This window comes from Salmo trutta, chromosome 1 (genome assembly GCF_901001165.1).
Source record: "Salmo trutta chromosome 1, fSalTru1.1, whole genome shotgun sequence".
Classification (NCBI taxonomy): domain Eukaryota; kingdom Metazoa; phylum Chordata; class Actinopteri; order Salmoniformes; family Salmonidae; genus Salmo; species Salmo trutta.
In genome coordinates, this window is record NC_042957.1 from 36,994,068 (window position 1) to 37,004,268 (window position 10,201).

Sequence of the window (10,201 nt, forward strand, 5' to 3'; positions counted from 1 at the left end):
TACGCCAAACGTCATCTTCACGGAGTCTTGTGCCCGTTTACATCGTCACGTATGTCATTACATCGTAGGTTATCTTCATGGAGTCTTTCCCCACTGCTGAACCTGAACGGAGAAGTGTGGGGAAATCACATGGGAAGCTAAACCAGGAAAAAAAATCCATATTACAATCTATGTGTTATAATTGTGTTGTTTCTTCTATAACCTGTTAGTTCATATGCCTTGACACTGTGCCTTGATACTATTGTAGCTAGCGACCTCCACCTAATAATTATAATCAAAAACAAATGACATTACCATAGGCCTAAGGTTTTTTCTGTAAATGACGTTTGGCTTTTGAGGTGATGTGATTGGTGTGAAGCCAAATCCAAAGTTGCTTCACATTCTATATGAATAAATCCAGAGGTAAAATTGGTTTCCCTAACAATATTTTTTTTGATGCACCAGGATCATTCATATTCTCAGATTAGCTCAACATTGATTGGCTATTGTAAAAAAATATATATTATTGGAGGCCAAATGCTCGCTGGCTTCCCTTGTATTCAATGCAACAATATCATATTATTTTTGACCAGACAGCATCAGATAAATGGGCTTCACATACAGAGACAGAGGGGCGCAGTTTCCCTCGCTCGGATGCTTTCTCCGGTGAGATACATTCAGCCTCTTGCGAGTTGAAGGAAAATGATGAAGCACAGAGAGACGGAAGATACATTATTTTATATGGGGTGCTGTTTTGATGCATCTACTGTGGGCTTCATGGGATGGCTTTATGGGATAGCTAGCAACTTGTAAACAATTACCCATTCCATTCCATACACACCACTGGAGGAGAGCCTGTCTCTCATCAGAGATCGCATTTATTTTGGGAGATTGCAAAATATGACCTTTTTATTCAAGACATGATATATATATTGTTTCAGGTGGTAATAAAACATGTTTTGTTTAGTTACTTTTTCCTCAACTTGTTTCTTTAACTTTATAGCAAGTCAAGCTAGCTTGAACTGCAGAGCAGCTAGCTAGCTAACTTAAAGCTAGGCTAGGTTGAAGATACTATTGTAGCTAGCGACCTCCACCTAATAATTATAATCAAAAACAAACGTCATTACCATCCCAATAAACTTAAACGGAAGGCAACAGTCATATGATATTATTGGCTTAACAGCCAATGTGTATTATTTAACATTACTATTAAAATAGTACTTAGGAATGGGTCATTGTTTACAAGTTGCTAGCTATCCCATAAAGCCATCGCTGAAAACCACATATTTAAATGTTCTTTTCTGTTTTGTTAACTTTGTCTTCTTTGATGGACTGGCTAGACTGAAGAGAAATGGGGGTAGCTGCATCCCAACTGAGCCCCACAGTGGACGCGTCATAATACCGATAAAACCTAGCGGTCAAACACAGAAATGTTTCCAACAGTTTTTTCACCATTAAGTTTATCCATTGTTGAAACATGTTTTGATAACCATGTAAATCTATCTCGGACAAGGAGACTTTTATAAATATATTTACATTTACGTCATTTACATCTGACACTATGATATGGAGCATCACATATCACGTTACAATTCTGTAGCTACACTGAAACCAAAAATATAAACACAACATGCAACAAATTCAAAGATTTTACTGAATTACAATTCAAATAAGGAAATCAGTCAATTGAAATACATTAATTAGGCCCTAATCTATTGATTTCACATGACTGGGAATACAGATATACATCTGTTGGTCACAGATACCTAAAAAAAGGTAGTGGCAGGGATCAGAAAATCAGTCAGTATCTGGTGTGACTGTTTGGATGTTAAATGACGAGATAGAGGCATTGATGCGAGTAACCAGTCTTGATCAGTACATTACAATCCATCCGGGTGTATCAAGCACACTGGTAAAAACACTGGAGCTGCAGTAATTAACATTTACCAACAGATGGCAACACTGTGCCATCTTACACCCATAACATCTGCCTTTTATAAAATAGGACAGGAACTGTCAATTCACTAACAAAACAAACCTAGTAATAATTTCCAACATGAACAGCTTAGGTTTTTTTCAGGTATTAACTTAACACATTTTGATAGTTTCTTCACTTTTCCCAATTTTTCTATATTTTTATATCTCTGTCAACAATCCCAAATGGGAAACCTTCAGATTTTGTATTTTAGGTGGCTGAGACAGACGCCCGCAGCGTGAAAAGACAGGGGGCTTGTCTGCGAGGACTGCGGTTTCCCACACAGGCGTGTCACCTGACTGTCTAAGATGAGTATTGATGGTCGAGAGAGCGGCCGAACTGTGATCCCCTGGCTCTTCGCCCAGTGCCTCAGGCCCCACGTGATTTGCTGGGGTTCCATCCTTTGTCATGCAACCCCTATGACCATCATGGTTCTGAGTAGGTGCTGGCTCAGCAATCCGAAGGTCAACCCTGTTACGACGGTACAGTGATCCATTCACTTCGACCAAGTAGGAGCGTGGTGCCACTTTCTGTACACAAGATCCGAGTCTCCAGAGGCCCGTCATAGATGAGCTTGGAGACCTGTATTCTGTGAGGTAGCTTCACCAGCACGTCTGTCACCACACAGGGCTCTAGAAGAGTGTTGGCTACTGGCAGAGCTGCTTTTAAGTGCCTTGCCATGAGGCGCTGGGCCTGGCTGCTATCCATGCCTTCTGTAGGGGTGTTGTGGCGTTGAGGTGATATGCTCGAATTCCCATTCTGCTCCAAATTTTCAGAACTGAAATCCGGAGAATTGGGGTCCATTATCTGAGATTACCCTATCTGGCTGGCCATAGCGGGCAAACTTAGCCTTGCAGCATTTGATCGTTGTCTCTGCTGAGAGGTCGGGGAGGAGGTCACTCTCCCAGAAGTTTGAATAATGACCGACTACCAGCAAAAAGTCTTTGCCACTGTGCTGGAAGAGATCTAGACTTACTCTCTGCCAGGGGCGCATCGGTAGCTCATGCGACATCATCGTCTCACTAGGTTGCTCAATGGCATTTTCATTGCAGATTGTGCATTTATGGCCAATACAGTGTGTCATGTGCTTGTCTGTAACAGGCCTCACCTCCAATGTGACTTGAGTGCACGCGTGCCAACATCTCAGGGCGCAGAGACCGGGGAATAATGACTTTCTGACCCTTGAATATTACTCCGTTTTGAATACTGAGCTCCTCTTTGACTGGCCAATATTCTCTGACGGCTAGAGCAGTTTCTTCCTTGCAGTCAGGCCTGCCCATCAGAATCACAGACCTCAATGCCTGGAAGTGCTCGTCCCTGTCTGTGTGCTATCTGATTTGTATAAGGCTCTGGTCCGTAACATTGAGGTAGTCAGCCTGGTTGATGTGTTCAACATCCACTTGCTCTGTTTGTAAGCTGCACACTGCGTGTTGTTCATGCATGGAGCGTGTGTGTGTGTCTGATACAGTAGCCTGCTGTGCCTGTCACTCACATACATTTCCGGCCCTGGCTTATACACCACCTTGAGGTTGTTGCTTTGTAGGGCCAGAAGCATGCTCTGCAGTCATTTCAGGGCATTCATTAGAGGCTTGCTGAATATAACAATAAGGGGCTTGTGATCTGTCGCTGCGGTAATGTTGTCACGCCCGTGCAGGTAGAGGTGGAAGTGTTGGCATGCAAACACAATGCTGAGGCACACCTTCTCTATCTGGGCATAGTTCTGCTCTATTGGAGTGAGTGCCCTAGAGGCGAATGCCACAGGATGGCCCTCCTGCATACAGCCAAGTTCTGGCTCGAGTCCCTCTGAATCGTGACAGGTTTTGACACATCATAGTATCACAGTACAGGTGTCTGGGTGACCAGTTGTTTATTTCCCTCACCGCTGCGTCGTGTTTTAGGAGCCAATGCTAGATGGCTTCCTTGTCCATGTCCATGAGCCTCCTGAGTGGCTCACACACCTCAGAGAGCCGCGATTGGAACTTGGCTAATTCGACGACGCTCTCCAATGCCTTCACATCAGATAGGGGTGGGGGGGCATTTATAAGGCAGCCTTCACTATCTCAGGATCCTCCTTCAATCCGGTGGAGGACAATATGTGCCCATGAAAGCGGACCTATGTGTCACGACCTGACCAGTGGAAAGGGTCATTTGCCATAGTAGAATGGTCAGGGTGTGGCAGGGGGTTGTTTTGTGTGTTTTGGGGTTGTCTCTGATTGGAAGCCATACTTAGGCAGCCTGTTTTCCTTTGGGTTTTGTGGGTGGTTGTTTTCCGCATAGTCTGTGTACCTTACGGAACTGTTGGCTGTCGTTTGTTTTTTCTAGTGAAGTGTTACTGAATTAAAAGTAAAGAATGAGCACTCAACACGCTGCGCCTTGGTCTAATCCTTTCGACGTCTGTGACAGAACCACCCACTAAAAGAAGACCAAGCAGCGTGGGAGGAGGAGCAGGACCGAGCACTACGGCTTGGAGTCATGGACCTGGGAGGAAATCCTGGATGGGGCAGGACCGTGGACGAGGCCGGGAGAGTATCGCCGCCTGCCGGAGGAGATAGAGGCAGCGAAGGCGGAACGGCGATACTGGGAGGAACGGCTGGGGCGGCAAGAGGAGGCTGAGAGGCAGCCCCCCCCCAAAAAAATTTGGGTGGCATACGGGTAGTTTGGCTAGGTCAGCGGGGAGCCCTGACCTAACTTCCCAGGCGTATAGGAGAGAGCCGCGGAGCAAACCGGAGCCAAGAAAGGAGTCAAGCGCTGAGTTCGACGCGAGATTCCGGGAAATGGTGCTGACGGAAAGGGCACTGCGGAGCGGGCGTGCAGAGGGGCGAGAAATGCATTACGGGGTAATGCGCACTATCTTGCCCATCCGCACGCACAGTCCGGTGCGGTCGGTACGGGCTCCGCAGCGTTGCCAGGTGAGAGTTGGCCGGCAGCCAGGAAGAAGTGCGCCGGCTCAACGCATCTGGGCGCCAGTGCGTCTCCTCAGCCCAGTTAATCCTGCGCCTGTTCTACGCACGGCAGCCCTCATTCCCCAGCACAGCCCAGTTCGCTCTGTGCCAGCGCTCCGCCCGTGCCGGTGCACCGGTGTGCCAGCCCTGAGCTCCAGACCTCCGGTGCGCCTCCACGGCCCAGTGTGCCCTGTGCCTGCTCTGCGCACCCAGTCTCCTGTGCGACTCTCCAGTCTGGTGAGACCGGTTCCAGCTCCCCGTAGGAAGCCTCCAGTAATGATCAACGGTCCGAAGCCTCCAGCGATAATCCATGGCATGAAGCCTCCAGTGATGATCCATGGCCCGGAGCCTGTAGGGATGATCCATGACACGAAGCCTCCAGTGATAACCCATGGCACAAAGCCTCCAGTGATGATCCATGGCACGGAACCAGTAGTGATGATCCATGGCACGGAACCTCCTGCGACGCTCCTCAGTCCGGAGCCTCCAGCGACGCTCCACAGCCCGGAGCCTCCAGCGACGCTCCTCAGCCCGGAGCCTCCAGCGACGCCTCTCAGCCCGGGGCCTCCAGCGACGCCTTTCAGCCCGGGGCCTCCAGCGACGCCTCTCAGCCCGGGGCCTCCAGCGACGCCTCTCAGCCCGGGGCCTCCAGCGACGCCTCTCAGCCCGGGGCCTCCAGCGACGCCTTTCAGCCCGGGGCCTCCAGCGACGCCTCTCAGCCCGGGGCCTCCAGCGACGCCTCTCAGCCCGGGGCCTCCAGCGACGCCTCTCAGCCCGGGGCCTCCAGCGACGCCTCTCAGCCCGGGGCCTCCAGCGACGGTCTGCAGCCCGGGGCCTCCAGCGACGGTCTGCAGCCCAGTGCCTTCGGTGACGGTCTGCAGCCCAGTGCCTTCGGTGACGGTCTGCAGCCCAGAGCCTCCGGCGGGGGTCGGCAGCGCAGAACAGGGGCTACGCCCGGAGCCAGAGCCACCTCCGTAGCTGGAGGATTGGCGGAAGGGTTGGGTGTAGCACAGGAACCGTCATAGACGGTGGCCACCCTCCCTTCCCTCCCTTTAGGTTTGGAGTTGTTTTTGTGGGGTTTTTGTTTGAGGTGCAGTCGGGGTCTGCACCTTCGGGGGGGGGGGGGGGGTACTGTCACGTCCTGACCAATGAAAAGGAAAAGGGTCATTTGCCATAGTAGAATGGTCAGGGCGTGGAAGGGGAGTTGTTTTGTGAGTTTTGGGGCTTGTTTGTTTCTAGGGGAATGTGTTCTAGTTTTCATTTTCTATGTTTCGTTTTCCAGGTTTGGCCGAGTATGGTTTCCAATCAAAGGCAGGTGTCTTTCGTTGTCTCTGATTGGAAGCCAATCTTTGGCAGCATGTTTTCCTTTGGGTTTTGTGGGTGGTTGTTTTCCGCATAGTCTGTGTACCTTACGGAACTGTTGGATGTCGTTTGTTTTTTCTTGTGAAGTGTTACTCATTAAAAGTAAAGAATGAGCACTCAACACGCTGTGCCTTGGTCTAATCCTTTCGATGCCTGTGACACTATGGCACTTTGAACTGAAGCTTTTTTATGTTTAGCCTTAGCGTGACCTGTCTGCATCTGTTCATCAGGGCCGGCAGCTTGGCGTCATGGTCACATTCTGCCTCCTCATCACTGTCCACACAGCTTACTACGAGGATGTCGTCTGCTATGGGTTCCACGCCACTGAGTCCCATCAACAGCTCATGCTGTTTCCACTGATACACCTCTGGAGCCATGGAGACCCCAAATGGAAGCTTCAACCACCTCTTCTTGCCCCAGGGTGTCCAAAAGGTGGTCATGTGGCTGTTGGGCTCGTTGAGCTTGCACAGCAGGAAGACATCTCTGGCGTCCACGAGCGTGAAGACTCTGGCCTTTGGAGCTTGTAAAGGACATCCTCCAATGTGGGCATAATGTAATGTGAACTTTGCAGAGCCCGGTTGAAGTGTTTAGGATCAACGCATATCTGTAGCTTGTTTGGTTTCTTGACGATTATCATATTACTTATCCAATCTGTAGGCTCGGTGATGGATGTGATGTGGTCATCTGCTTCGTATTTGTCAAGCTGAGCCTTCGTAGCTGCTTTCATGGCCACTAGTACATTGCGGGGTGCACACTGGACAAGCTAGATTGCTGCGTCCAACTCAAAGTGGACTTCGCCGGGACACTTAACGTTACATGTGGCCCCCGCTGGCATTTCTGTGGTTTATTATTAAGTAGTAGAGTTACAAACCACTTTTTTTCCTTTTGCGCTCCCTGCCCCTATGCACTCGCTGGCATATACAGTCGTGGCCAAAAGGTTTGAGAATGACACAAATATACATTTTCACAAAGTCTGCTGCCTCAGTTTGTATGATGGCAATTTGCATATACTCCAGAATGTTATGAAGAGTGATCAGATGAATTGCAATTAATTGCAAAGTCCCTCTTTGCCATGCAAATGAACTGAATCCCCCAAAAAACATTTCTACTGCATTTCAGCCCTGCCACAAAAGGACCAGCTGACATCATGTCAGTGATTCTCTCGTTAACACAGGTGTGAGTGTTGACGAGGACAAGGCTGGAAATCACTCTGTCATGCTGATTAAGTTTGAATAACTGGAGGATGGAAAAACATCAGGGACAGACTGATATTCTGCAAAAGGTACATGGATTGGACTGCTGAGGACTGGGGTAAAGCTTGCCTGGAGAAGACAAGGTGACCGCTACCATCAGTCCTGTGTTATGCCAACAGTAAGGCATCCTGAGACCATTCATGTGTGGGGTTGCTTCTCAGCCAAGGGAGTGGGATCACTCACAATTCTGCCTAAGAACACAGCCATGAATAAAGAATGGTACCAACACATCCGAGAGCAACTTCTCTCCAACCATCCAGGAACAGTTTGGTGACGAACAATGCCTTTTTCAGCATGATGGAGCACTTTGCCATAAGGCAAACATGATAACTAAGTGGCTCAGGGAACAAAACATCGATATTTTGGGTCCATGGCCAGGAAACTCCCCAGACCTTAATCCCATTGAAAACTTGTGGTCAATCCTCAAGAGGCGGGTGGACAAACAAAAACCCACAAATTCTGACAAACTCAAAGCATTGATTATGCAAGAATGGGCTGCCATCAGTCAGGATGTGGCCCAGAAGTTAATTGACAGCATGCCAGGGCGGATTGCAGAGGTCTTGAAAAAGAAGGGTTAACACTGAAAATATTGACTCTTTGCATCAACTTCATGTAATTGTCAATAAAAGCCTTTGACACTTATGAAATGCTTGTAATTATACTTCAGTACTCCATAGTAACATCTGACAGAAATATCTAAAGACACGGAAGCAGCAAACTTTGTGGAAATTAATATTTGTGTCATTCTCAAAACTTTTGGCCACGACTGTGTTTGGTCAATGGAGTGCACATTACCCTAATTTCTCTTGCTTTTCATGCAGACCCTCGCAAGGGGATTTGCATATCTTCCCATAGGCTGGGCAATGTTCTTTTCCCCGTCCATGAGAAATTTCACAACATCTGCACGTATTGGGGTTGTCTACTGCAGAGTTAGCTGTAGTTTTAGCATTAGCATTAGCTGTGGCAAAGGGGAATTTCTTTACTGGCTGCCTGAATGTAGCATTGACATTGTCCATATGTTGCCTTTATAGTGCCATGGACCTTATTCATATATCAGTAAGCTCTGCTGCACGGCATGTTTCCACTGCCAAGATCAGCGTCAGGTCACATTCTCTCAAATCAAATCAAATAAAATGTTATTAGTCACATGCGCCGAATACAACAGTGAAATGCTTACTTACGCGCCCCCTAACCGACAGTGCAGTCTCAAAAAATACAGCTAAGAATAAGACATAAAAGAAACAAGTAATTAGAGAGGTGCAGTAAAAAATAACAATATATACAGGGGGGGTGCCGGTACAGAGTCAATGTGCGGGGGCACCGGTTAGTTGAGGTAGTATGTACATGCAGGTAGAGTTAATTAAAGTGACTATGCATAGATGACAACAGAGAGTGGCAGTGGTGTTGAGAGGCAATGTGAATAGTCTGGGTAGCCATTTGACTAGATGTTCAGGAGTCTTATGGCTTGGGGGTAGAAGCTGTTTCGAAGCCTTTTGGACCTAGACTTGGCACTCCGGTACCACTTGCCATGCGCTGGCAGAGAACAATCTATGACTAGGGTGGCTGGAGTATTTGATGATTTTTAGGGCCTTTGACACCACCTGGTATAGAGGACCTGGATGGCAGGAAGCTTGGTCCCGGTGATGTACTGGGCCGTATGCGCGCACACACACACACAGACACACACCCACACTGGGGCGGCAGGTAGCCTAGTGGTACCCTCTGTAGTGCCTTGCAGTCTGAGGCTGAGCAGTTGCCATACCAGGCAGTGATGCAACCCGTCAGGATGCTTTCGATGGTGCAGCTGTAGAACCATTTGAGGATCTGGGGACCCATGCCAAATCTTTTTAGTCTCCTGAGGGGGAATAGGTATTGTCGTGCCCACTTCACGACTGTCAGGGTGTGCTTGGACCATGTTAGTTTGTTGGTGATGTGGGCACCAAGGAAAATTAAGCTCTCAACCTGCTCCACTGCAGCCCTGTCGATGAGAATGGGGGCGTGCTCGGTTCTCTTTTTCCTGTAGTCCACAATCATCTCCTTCCTCTTGATCATGTTGAGGGAGAGGTTGTTGTCCTGGCACCACACGGCCAGGTCTCTGACCTCCTCCCTATAGGCTGTCTCGTTGTTCTCGGTGTTCAGGGCTACCACTGTTGTGTCATCGGCCAATTTAATGATGGTGTTGAAGTCGTGCCTGGCCGTGCAGTCATGAGTGAACAGGTAGTACAGGAGGGGGCTGAGCAAGCACCCCTGAGGGGCCCCTGTGTTGAGGATCAGAGTGGCAGATTTGTTGTTGCCTACTCTTACCACTTGGGGGCGGCCCGTCAGGAAGTCCAGGATCCAGTTGCAGAGGGAGGTGTTTAGTCCCAGGGTCCTGTAATGTGGGTCGTATAAAGGGGACCAAGGTGCAGCGTGTATAGTGCTCATATTCACTTTTATTATGAAGACACTAGAACAAAACAACAAAACGACCGACCACAGTTCCGTCAGGTGAAATACACTAAACAGAAAACAACTACCCACAAAACCAGGCAGAGAAACCCCTACTTAAATATGATCTCTAATCAGAGGCAACGAGGATCAGCTGCCTCCAATTAGAGATCAACCCAAACAATCCCAACATAGAAATAGAAAAACTAGAACTTAAACATAGAAATAGAAAACATAGGAAAACACAAAAACACCCCCTGTGT